The sequence below is a fragment of the Orycteropus afer genome, unplaced genomic scaffold (assembly GCF_000298275.1).
Source record: "Orycteropus afer afer isolate SDZICR_OR568_19922 unplaced genomic scaffold, OryAfe1.0 scaffold00009, whole genome shotgun sequence".
In the NCBI taxonomy this organism is placed as follows: Eukaryota; Metazoa; Chordata; class Mammalia; order Tubulidentata; family Orycteropodidae; genus Orycteropus; species Orycteropus afer.
Genome location: NW_006921596.1, coordinates 22,559,394 through 22,572,243, shown reverse-complemented (window position 1 = coordinate 22,572,243; position 12,850 = coordinate 22,559,394).

Here is a 12,850-nt window from a genome sequence, read left to right as displayed (position 1 = left end):
CCCTTTGACCTGTCCTGTATACTCCTTGGTGAGGCCTGGAACTGTTAAGCTTTACTCACCCAACAGATCATTACAAAGCACTCCTTTTATCACAAAACTCAGACAAGTATTCAGAGGCAAACAAAACTGTTTTTTGTGTTTGAGGAAAGAAATAAAGAGGACAACTTTGCTGAGTGAAGTAAGGAAAGTATGGATGGTGAGTTTGAATTGAAATGCAGTCAGGAGATGGAGATGATAAACAGAGGGAAGAGTTTCAGCATGGGGAAAGCACAGATGTGTGCACAGGCAAGGCCTGTCCTTTATGCACAGAAGAAAACTATATGCGACCCTGCAATTAAATGAAAATTTTCGTTTTTCAGGAACATATATGATCTAAAGAATGCTTAAGGCTACAGTCTGCCTTGAGAATTTTTAGAGAATTAAAACTAATGGGAAAGGTTCTAAATATAGATCTTTGTGGTCCAACCAAGGAAACATGTTCTGTATGGTTGAGCTCCCTAGCAAAGAGAAGGGCATTGCTGGAGGTGGAAACTTTAGATACTGAAGATATTCAAGAAAAGCGAAGACAACCACCTATCAGACAAGATTTGGACTTAGTAAGAACTAGATGATTGAAGAATTGATCTAGTCCCAAGGACCTGTTGTATTTGAATTTTTAAATACAACTGTTTCTGAGCTACTAGGCAAGGGGAGTAAGGAGGGAGAGACAATTTCACAAAATATTGTGTTAGTTTTAAATATAAATGTTGTTTTATTCCATTGCTTAAATTTTTAATAATCTCTGCAATCCAAAGTATGTGGTAGGCCAGCTGAAGTCGTGAAGTTCTAGAAATAGATAACTGATGCTGAAACCCACTGTGAAAAACCATGAAAACGGTACCCTTAGAGTGTTAGAAGCATGCTGCCATATTCCATGAGTAAAAGAATAGCACAGGTTGATGACCAGAGAAAGAAATTATTTTTGGAGACTTATAATGCAAAAAAAAAGTAATTTGATTTTTCATTTAGCTCAAATAGTTCAGAAATATGGTAGAAACAATGGTGAAACATTTTTCTCCACGGGCTATAGTGATTTTCAATAATGTAACATAATCCAGATGCTATAAATGAGAAGTTTATTACCAACAATTATAAACAAAACACTGAAATAGTATGTATTATTAATTAATAAAATCAATTCTATTACGAAAAATCTTATACAGGGAAAGAGCATTTAAAAAAAACGTTACTTCAATATGAGCAGTAAGAGAACAAATGATGAAAATCATAGGGCTGGTTGGGTGCCCATTCCACAGCTAAGTCCACATACTTACTGCTGTGCAATCTGCAGACCAGAGAGAGACTACGACGCACAGGACATTATACCAAAGGGAGCAAGAAGGGAAATACTGAGATGCCTAGTTCACACTCTTGTCACAGTCCTGACATGATTTACGGGAAGAGGTACCTCAGATCATTCCCAATCTAAAGTATTAATGTTGCCCTATGTTGTTTTTCTTGCTTTGATGGAAGATGGAGTAAATGATGTGCAATGCAACAAACTCCATCAATCCTATTATTTCAGATACGCAGGCCAATAATTCAACCATGTGTAAAGGACTACATATATACAAAAAAACACTGAAAGATGATCTAAAAGTTAAAATAATAAAAACAAGGTTCTGTGTTTATAATATAAAACTCTCACATCAGTCAAAAGCACATATTAATAGATTAATATATCAAAATATGTTAATAAAATCAATGATTAAAAGTTTTTTTGTTTTTTTTTTTAACTATTTAGGATACAGGTAGGTGAATGGAGTGTCACTTGGTCTATTGAGAACCTTAAGGAAAAGTCATAGTTTTTGACCAGCAATGAATTTGTGGGAGTCTATTACCAGGGGCACAAGTTTTATACGTCAAGATGTCTACCCTCTTCTCACTGACAAGAGTGAAGAATGAGAACAGCCTTTCAGTGTAAGAATGAGTCAACAGGTGAATTAATCACAGCACACCTGATACAGGTGATAGTGTACAACATTGAAAAATGATTTTTTGGAAGAGAATACTGATATGGAACATGCTTATATTTTAATTTAACTATAAATAAGCTAAAAACTTTCTTTTTAAAATAAGGTATGTATTTAAATAAAATACATAAATTCCATCTAGAAAGGATGCTAATAAAGAAGATGCCGTGTGAACAATGGTTCTATTCTTGGTATAATCATGTTTTTTTGTTTTGTCATTTCTCTCGCTTTTGTCTATTTCCCAAAATATGCAAAAAACAAAAAAACCTTAAAGTCACCATTTTTCATGAAGTGGGGGAAAAGTGTGTTTTTAGAACATACATATGTCTGTATATGTGTCTGTGTATATATGTGTACGTTCCTCCATATGCGTATATACACATATCACTTTCTTCCCTCACAATAAACTAGTTTTTAATGGGCCACCTTTAATCTTTAATGACTTGGTAATTATTCTACCAAATAGCTTCCCATTATTAATGGTTTTGATGCCTTTAAAATAGCTTAAAAGAGTTTATTCCTCTGAGCATTTAAAAAATTCTCTGAGATATATAAGGCAAAGCAACTTGAAGCTAGATACTATCTAGATTATAAAAATTTGATTCTCAAATTAATATAAAGTCTGAATGAATATGAATCCATTTAATGATATCAACTGCAAAGTGTAAAGAGAAGAGTGAATTGGATCACATGACTCCTGATAGGACATCTGCAGTGATATCGTAATTGCCTTCATGGCAACAAAAACATGGCTTTGTGACATTTTTATCTTAAGAACATTAACTAGAGTTCTCATCTAATTATTTTTGGATCTACATAAAGCTATACTTTGTTTCATTCAAGTTCCTATCTTCCATCTAGAAAATAAATCTGAAGTTTTTAAAATGTAACAGAGCTAACAGTTGTCCTTCCGTGTACAGTAGTGCTATGTGCTTTATACTGTGCTCATAGTACCACATACTACTCAAATATTGCTACCAAGCCAAGGAGATCGGTCAGTGTAAACGTGTAAACATAGACTTCAAACAAAGAACTAGGTTTCTATCTTAATGTCTTGCCTATTTTGCTGTGTGGCCTCTGGGAGACTTTATTTTCTTACCTATAAGGTAATCATTGGGCTTAAGTAACTTAACCAGCCCTATTAATCACAACCTAAATTTCTTTTAAAATTCTTTTGTGAAATAACATAATTTGTTGAAGTTAACAGAGGACAAATTGTGAGGCACCTCTGTATGAGCCTAAGAATTTGCCTGCACACAATTCCCAAACCAAGCAGTTGTAATGAATGCTCATGTTTTATAAGATGTTATCAGGTGTTTACTTATTTTACAGGAGGAAAGATGTCCCATACTCAAAGACACCGAAAACCCTTGGGCATGGGGGGCAGGATCATAGAAAGTGTTTTCATTGCAGTGACTTTATATTAGAATCACTGAACAGTAAATATGAATTATGAATCAACAAAATAAAGTCAGGAATGTAAGACACAGCATTTCTCAAAACTGTTTCAGTCTCATCTTCATATTTTATTAATAGTATTGCAGTTATTTTGTAGAATAACTATTAATCTCTAGTGCTTAAGGCATTTGACTGCTAACCAAAAGGCTGGCCGTTCAAACCTACCAGCCACTCTTAGGAAGGAAGACTGGGCAATCTATTTCTGTAGAGACACTGCCTCCGAAACCCAAGGAGGGGTCAGAACAGACTTGATGGCAGTGGGTTTAGTTTTTTAGTTTGTTTATATGTATATATGTATGTGTATATAATACATATATACGTACATGTATTTTAAAAAAAAAAAAAAGATTTCCAGAAAATGTGAGAAATGCTTTAGAGCTTAATATGACCGATATTAATTAATTAATTACCCTTACCTGGGTAATTTTATGTATTATGAAGTTTATTAGTATTTCCTACTAATTAACTTTATGTCTCTGAGCTTCCACATATCCCCCTAAGTTCTTCTCAGTTCTATCCTCCCACCTTTCTCCTGAGTTTCTTTGTCATTCTTAGTCCTGACATTTCATCCCAAAGCAAAGGTGAAAGTTTATTTAAAATAATTTCATAAACAGACATTTCTTAAAAGAATGAATCTGGTTAACTGGTTGGCTGACACTTGTGAAACCAAAGCTGTGTTTATTTGTCTGCTAGTCTCAAGGTGACTGCACTCACAATCCACATAAGTGCTTGAACAAAGTGTGTTCCGATTTCTTCAAGTCTCAATATGAAACAGTTATTACACATTTTAAGATGTATGCAAGAATGGCATGAAATGATATATGAAACATGCCTATGCTATTTCCAGGAGGAGCTCTGGTAGCATAGTGGCTAAAGCACTTGACTGCTAACCAGAAGGCCGGCGGTTCAAACCCACCAGCCACTCCTTGGAAGGAAGGTTGGACAATCCTACTTCCGTAGTGATACTGCCTCGGAAACCCAAGGAGGGGTCGCTATGAGTCGGGGCCGACTCGACGGCACACAACAACAACAACAACGTGCTATTTCCTGGCACATAGAAGACATTCAAAATTGGTAGGTATCTTTATGGGCTGTAAGGCAAAACAAAGCAAACTCCACTGCTGCCAAGTTGATTTTGTTCCACGAACTGCCCCATTAAGTTTCCAAGGCTATAAATCTTTACCGTAGCAGACTGCTACATCTTTCTTCCACAGAGTGGCTGGGGGGTTCAAACCTTCGACCTCTCGTTTAGTTAGCAGCCAAGTGCTTTAACCATTGTGCTACCAAGTTCTCCTTTTAGGCTATAGAATGCTTTAAAACTAGTTTAAAGCAACCTTCCTATTTCATATTCTTTTTTTAAAAAAAGAGTAAATATTAATGCATAGTTTGGGGAAGGGATGTGTCAAAAATACTTTCAAGTTTAAGTTTGAGAAAGTGTTAGAAATAGCAATGAACTTATGCATGGTTGATGGGTAAAATTAGTTATGTCTGTGTAATTAGGTTGAGAAAGCTGGTATCTATCAAAATATTTCCTCCCATCTCAGCTGAGCACACTGCTACTTTTGTGCAAACACACACAGTATATCTGCCATGCAAATTAGCTTATTTTCAATATCTTAGAGAAATAAGGCCAGTTAGAAAGGTAATCAGCCATCAGCCTTATAAAACTATTCTCAAAATGCTTGCCCTCCTTATTTTTGCTAGGCTTTTCATCGCAATTTGAATGTGTGACTTAAATAAGTGAACTCATTATAGGAACATGTTTGTGCCTGGGTAGAAAGAACTGTTTGAGGGAAATCACAAAAAGTGGGTAAGTGATAGGAAGCATGTAAAACCAAGAAAGAGATACGAACAAAGAAGGAAGAGAGAATAATCCAGTGGCAAAGACAGAGGTCAAAATAGGTCATGACATGACATGAAGGTGCTATTGAAGGTAATTTGGGATGCACTCTCATTTGCTAAATGAGAAACCAACAAGTAGGAAGGCCACAGCTACTGCAGGTAATTTTGAAATTCTGCTATTTGATGGTCAAAATCCCAAGTGCTTGTCCAGTGCTGTCGGCAGTAGACAATCTTTGGTTCTTTTCATTCCCTCATGTTCTATGTTCTTCACATTTGTTATGGATTGAACGGCCACCCAAAATTGTGTGCTGTATATTTTAACCTCAGACTTTTGCTTATAATCTTATTTGGGAAACGAGTTTCTTTGTTACGTTCACAAGACAGTGTTAGTATAGGGTGTGTCTTGAGTCAATAAAAGATATTAAGCAAGGAATCGAGGAAACAGAGATGCCAAGCCCAGCAGCAGAAGCTCAAAAGACACAAGGGGCTTCTTCTTGAGCAGACAGACAGAAAAAGCCTCCCCCCACAGCAAGCATCCTGAATTTAGACTTCTACTCTCCTGAGCTGTAAGAAAAGAAATGGCTGTTTGTTAAAGCCACTTACTTGTACTATTTCTATTACAATGGTGTTAGATAAGTAATATAGCATATTTAATTAGAGAAACACATAAAAAAAATTGGGATGCTGGCACTTAAAAATACACCTTGGTGTGTGTGTGGGTACAATTGGCAAACAAACATAGAAGGTGTGCATTATGGGCATAAATATATGGCACATGTTTTCTTCTTATGATGATGATAGTTCCTATTCACCTCTCCTGCTTGCAATTTCTCCAAAACACATTAACACATGTAACCACAGGACAGCACATTCTCCCGAATGTAAGCTCCAGGAATATAGAACTTTTTTTTTTTTGGGGGGGGGGGAGTTGTTTGTTTACTATAAACTCAGAACTTAGAGCAATGTATAGCACATCTTAAGAGGCCAAAAACATTTGTTGAATGAGTGAATGAAGTGAACATAATGAAAATAAGAAGGATCTGATTAGTATAAAAGTTGGTCAAAGTCTTTTAGCTTGCTGCATTGCATTAGGTGAGTTCTCTATGCCCCTATATTTTAGTAGTCTTTCCTATAAAATTGGACTGATATCATATATCATGAAGAGGAAAGAAAATCTCATTTACTAGCCAGATTGATCAAATCAAATCAAGCTAGGAAATCAAGGAATAATACAATAAAATGATCATTTTAACCACTGTTGTAAAGATTAAATAATGATTATAAGTGTCTTAATACAGAATAGGTGCTAAATTAACGTCAAGGGAGAATGGAAGTTAAGCCTGCTTCTAATCATGCCTCTTTGAAGGCAAAAGGGTAAGAACAGATAGAATAGGATATATGAACTGGTAATACTCTTTCTCTCCTTATTATAGGATCTTTGGAAGATGGACAAGGTCTATATAATGAAAAAATTAGTGTACATTCTGAGATCAAGAAGTAAATGTGAGAAATAAAAGATCTGGAAAACAACAATTCTGCCTATTAAGGGTTTTCCAAGGTCAATCAATTTTAGGAAAAATCTTTTACCAGCTGGCTATGCCAAGGACACTGTCCTCCTCATGCACATGCTCATTTAAAGAGAGTGTGGCTGTTGGGGGTAGTGGTGTATACTTAGGAAAATGGAAAATAATCTCAATGACTTAAGAAAAAAAAAAAAAAACTACCATGGAGTTTGTGAGTATGGTCTACTGTATTTTTAAACATAAAATAATGTTCCTCTGGTTGGATAATCCCTTCCTCTGCATACTGCATTTGCTCTTTATATGGTACCTGCCTCTGCAAACAATTTAGTCATAGATACAGTGAACTGTTAGTTCCACAAAGGAGCATGCACCATTTCTGCCTTTTTTTTTTTTTCACTTATAATCTTAGCACTGAAAACAGAATATGTACTTAACAATACTGATTGAACAAACAAATGAATTTTAAAAAGTCCTGAAAAGAAAAGGGAAGTAAGACCATTTAATATTCAGAGACAAATAATTTACTGTGACTGAAAACTAAATTTAGTTCCAAAATCTGTGTAGCTATGCAAGAAAGGAAACTTAATGAATTGCATGATTATAAATTTCTAATAGAAGGGAACGTGCAGTCTAAATACTATAACTTTCTACAACAGCTGCCCATCCACTGAATACACACAACAGCTATTCCATGACAGACAAGAGGATTTCATGCATCGCTTGTGGATCACCTATGTAGCTCACAGTATTTGGCAAGACTCAGCATATCACTCAAAGAGTGGGCTAAGGCCTAAAGCACCCACCATCACCTCCATTTTTTGTCTCTCAGTCTGCCTCTGGGGGAACTCAAACTGTTACAAGGTCTTAATCCTCATTTGCATTATCTCTCCAATACACACACAAATAATTTATCAAGTCTAGCTAATTTTATCTTTGCGTTAACAAGTCAAATTCTCTTTTCCTTTCTATATCCCAAACCTATGCTTCCTTCTAGCCCTCATATCTCACATAGGTTAACTTCAATAAGACAGAGCTTATGATGTCACAAGTCTGCTAAGAAGGGCTTTTAATTCTTCTGTTATCTATAAATGGAATCCTAATTATGGTTGGCACAGACATTCATCATTTATAATCTGTTTCACTTTCCGTGAACTGTCACAAGGACAGACTTTTTCTTATATATTTCAGAAACTTGCAGAATTTGTTGCCACTACTTTTGTCCACAGAGAATTCTATCCCCTCCCCTTGCTTTTTCTGGAAAGTTGGAAGATTTCTTCAAAATTTAGTGTAGCCAGGCACTTAGAGTCCTGTGCTCCCGCAGCATTCTACCTATATCCTTATATTTGCTTCTCCTGCATTGTAAAGCCATGTAAACACTTCCAAACTCATTTGATGGACTAAACTATCACTTTCTGTTAGGGAAGGACCAGTCCCTAGTCCTTTAAACTCCCAGCACGTACTGTGTTCTCATCATTGAGGCAATTATCAAAGAAAGTTAAAGGTGTGGCTTGAGTTTCATTTTTCTATCTAATACTTCTATATCCAAACATCTCTCAATAAAGCACTTTTGCAAACATTATTTTAAAAAGAGATGGAATAGAATTGACAGGCCGCATCTGACAATGGTGACCACTTTCCTCAGACTTCATCAAAGAGATAAGGAAAGAGTCTACTTTTTAGAATAGAACATGTCCAGCTAGAGCTACCCTCTTACACAGACCCTTACAGAAAGCTAGATGAAGCTGAAAGCAGCTTAACTTACTTCATAGTTTTGCCTCAAAAAGCAGCTTAACTTACTTCATAGTTTTGCCTCAGGCCAGCCCTGACTGGAAGCACTATCAAGTAGGAAAAAAATGTGACTTAAATTAATATGAAATCAAGATACAAATCTGCACTCTATATTTAACTACATATTCCTTGGCTGACAAATTAGAAACCAATTTTGAGTTGTAAAAAGCTGACTCTATGGAACAATTAAGAACTTTGATACAGAGATGGCCCAAAATGGCAACTTATTCACATACACCATGCCATCCCCCTACAACAAAGAACAAAGAAACCAAATGAAAAAGATACAGATGACAATCTGGGAACCAAAAAGAGCAAATAAAAGAATAATTAATTAGATTAAACACTGAAGGTAAGGAGAAACTTAATGAAAACAGAGAATGAGGAGATTTACAGACTGTAGGCATCCTATAGCTGGCCTGGCACAACACAGTCATCTTAAGACAAAGCAACCAGTGTTCCTGGGTGAGGGGCATATGAAGGCAAGTTCATGGAGTCCTCAGTAGGAGATAAATATACTGTGTAGGCAAGCCCAGTAAACCAAGGTGAGCAGAACACGAACTGGATCTAAGGGAAAGTGTAAGAAGTTGGGCAACAGCCTTTAGGGATCTAGGTGACCGTAGATCTGGGAAGGAGGCAGAAAATAGGGACAGAACTATCATAAATGGTTCCTGATCATTTGGGGAGGTAGCACTAGTAGAATGCAGGATCTTTGGAGTAGAAGCTAGATATTCCCACCTGACCATACTCCAGACAGCCCCCCTCCTCATATTTGATCAAGGTTGGGTTCTGATTACAAGTTGCACTTTGCAGACTGTGCATGGCACTCATGCCACACACTGGGGGAACAAGCTCCTCTCTCTGCCTACCCCCTCCCTGGGACAAATGGTGGGACCCCTCAGCCCAACGATCCATGGCACACATTCCTGCACTGTTGGACCTGTGACTGGAGGCTAACGCTTGCCTCTTCTCACCCCCAAGGCATGTACTCCCATGCTGTCAGATCTGCAGTTGGAGGCTCATGCCTGCTTTGACCACCCCCGTGCCACAAAGCTCCTGGTGACTGACAACATATGCTTCTACCACCATACTGGCAACTGTAGGAACAAAACTCCTGTCTCCCCTGTTCCTGCTACCCCACTCACGCATCAACTGGTAGTGTGAATTCCCATGCAACCCATTAGCGAGTGGTGTATGCACCTTCACTCCCCACCTAGCAACCAGCAGCATGCACACACAACGCACAACCCAATGACCAGTGAGAATGCACCCATGCCCAGTGACCATCAAGATAGATACATCACCTAACCAGCAACAACAGTCATATCCTGAGAGGCACCATCTGTACCTCTGCCAAATGATGAACATGAGATCCTACAGCCCACATCCAAAGTCCACCCAGCTGCAGTGTCACACATTCCACACCCAAACAACTCCTACAGGCCACTGGCACTTGCACTGAAACCCTTTGATATCCTACTACCTACTGAAACACCAATTCGTTCACATATAGTAGGCCTACCATGTCCATGTGGATTGCACTCTCTCTCAACAGATACAAAGACATCCTGCCCTGATCTCCAGAGAATGCACTAATTGCTAACATCAACCCAAGATGGACCCCATGGTCTCACAAGGGTTGTAGAGGAACCATGACCACCCAATACTTGTCATTCAGTATCAGGGAAATAACCTGCTCTCACATCGCCACTTAATTCAGCAAAGAAAGCAAATAAGCCTAACCACAGAGCATTCACACATGGGTGTGACCAACCAGTGAGAGAAAATCATGCTGTGCCAACAGATACCACCAAAGTCACACATAGACCAAGACCACAAAACAACAATTAAAATAATGCAAAGGAAGAAATCTATTCTAAAGAGAAAGAGAAGAAACAAAACTCCAGATTCATACAAACAAACAACAACCAAAAAAAGCCATTCATACAATCACTAAAGAAATATATAAATAAGTTAATTAACTAACAACTTAGTGCCTTGGCATGGAAGGGAAGATTGGGCAATCTACTTCCGTAGTGATACCACCTCAGAAATCCAAGGAAGGGTTGTTATGAGCCAGATCCAACTTGATGGCAGCGAGGTTTTTTTTTTTTTTTTGGAATGCCTTGGCAACAACAGACAGTAACAAATCATAAAAAGATAAGGTGGCTTAAACAAGTGAGCAAAATAAAGGAGCAGATAATCTTCTTGAGGAAGAAATAGTAATAGAATTACCTGATAAGGAATTCAAAAGACACACATATATATATATACACACATATATATAGGATCCTCAAAGAGAATGAGGAAAACACAGAAAAAGTCCTAGAAGAATTTATGAAAATACAAGAACAAAATGATAAAACAGACAATTAGAAACCATACAAAAACAACAACTAGAAATCCAGAAGATTAATAATAAAGTATCAGAGATAGATAACTTACTGGAAGGAACAAGAAATAGAGTTGAATCAGTGGAAGAAAGAACAAATCCCTTGATAGTAATTTGAGGAACAATAAGAAAGAAAAATGAAGTAAAATGAAGAAAGGCTAAGAGCTATGTGGGGCACTATCAAGCAAGAAAATTTACATGAAATTGGAATTCCAGAAAAGAAGGATAGGAAAAAAATCACTGAGAATTTTTAAAGATTTTCTGACAGAAAACTTCTCTAATATCATGTAAGATGAGAAGGTTTCCATGTAAGAAGCTCAAAGAAACCACATGCAGGACAGATGCCAAAAGAAAGTTACCAAGACATCATAATCAAACTTTCCAAAACCAAAGACAAAGAAAAAATTCTCAGAGGAGCTCATGAAAAATGAAATATCACCTACAAAGGGGCACCAATAAGATTAAGCAATGATCTCTCAAAAGAAACCACTTAGGCAAAAAGAAAATGGGATGATATATATGAAAAAAAGAGTGGAAGTAAAGAATTGCCACCAAGAATCACATATCATATGTTAATATCATATGATCCAGCAATCATATATCCAGCAAAATTATCTATGGTGAAACTGGGACATTCCCAGACAAACAGAAATTAAGGGGATTTGTAAAAACCAGACCACACTTACAAGAAATATTAAAAGGTGTCTTTCAGACAGAACCAATGACATCAGACGATAATCTAAGATAGCCATTGTCCAGATAGCAACCCAGATAAAGAATTCTCAAAAGTAAAATAAATCTGGAAAACTGAAAACAGAGAACCAAGATGTCAATTTGTAAACGAAAACAACTTTAAAACAAAAGCGAGATAAATGGTGCAGTTATGGACCTTCAATGTGGACAGGAAGTCAAGGCTCTATAGAGAAAGACTGTTTTAAATTAGGAAGATTAACATGAATTTCAGAGTAACCACAGCATTTTCAATAGCCTCATATGCATCTGAAAGCTAAACAATGAGTAAGCAAGACTGAAGAGGAACTGATTCATCTGAATTGTTTTGTTGTTGAAGAATACCGAAGATACCAAGGACTGCCAGGAAAATGAACAAATCTGTCTTGGAAGAAGTAAAGCCAAACTGCTCTTTAGAAGCAAGAATGGCCAGACTTCATCTCTTGTTCTTTGCTCATGTTATCAGAAAGGATCAAGTCCTGGAGAAGGATATGGTGCGTGATGGAGTAGAGGGTCAGCTGAATGGGGGTGAGACCCTCAATGAGGTGGGTGACAAAGTGGGTTCAACAAGGGGCTTAAGCAGGGCAACCACTGTGAGGACGGTGCAGGACCCAGCAGTGTTTTCTTCTGCTGTACACAGGGTTGCTCTGAGTTGTAACTGGCTTGATGGCACCTAACATCAACAACACAAAGAGAATTAATCAATCTAGTCACCAAAATAAAGAGGAAACAAATCAAAAAGACTCAGTAAACATAAAATCAACAATGTAGGATATGAAAAGAAAATTCATAAACAAAAAGAACTCAGTAAAGAAAAGTAAGTGGAACAAAGTAACTGTTAATATGACACACACAAAGCATTACAAAAAGCAGCAAATTCATGATTATCAATAATCACATTAAATATGGTTTACTGTACCAGTCAAAAGACAGAGAGTGGCAGAGTAGATAAGAAAACATGACTCATTGCAAAAACGGCAAGGAGGCCACATGTTCTGACCTCCTCTAACTCTTCGAGAGGAAGACAAGATTACCAGCAGTAACCCAAGGCCTATTACTGCAAGGCCAGACATGCTGCCTCCCTCCAGCCCTTACACCAACCGTTC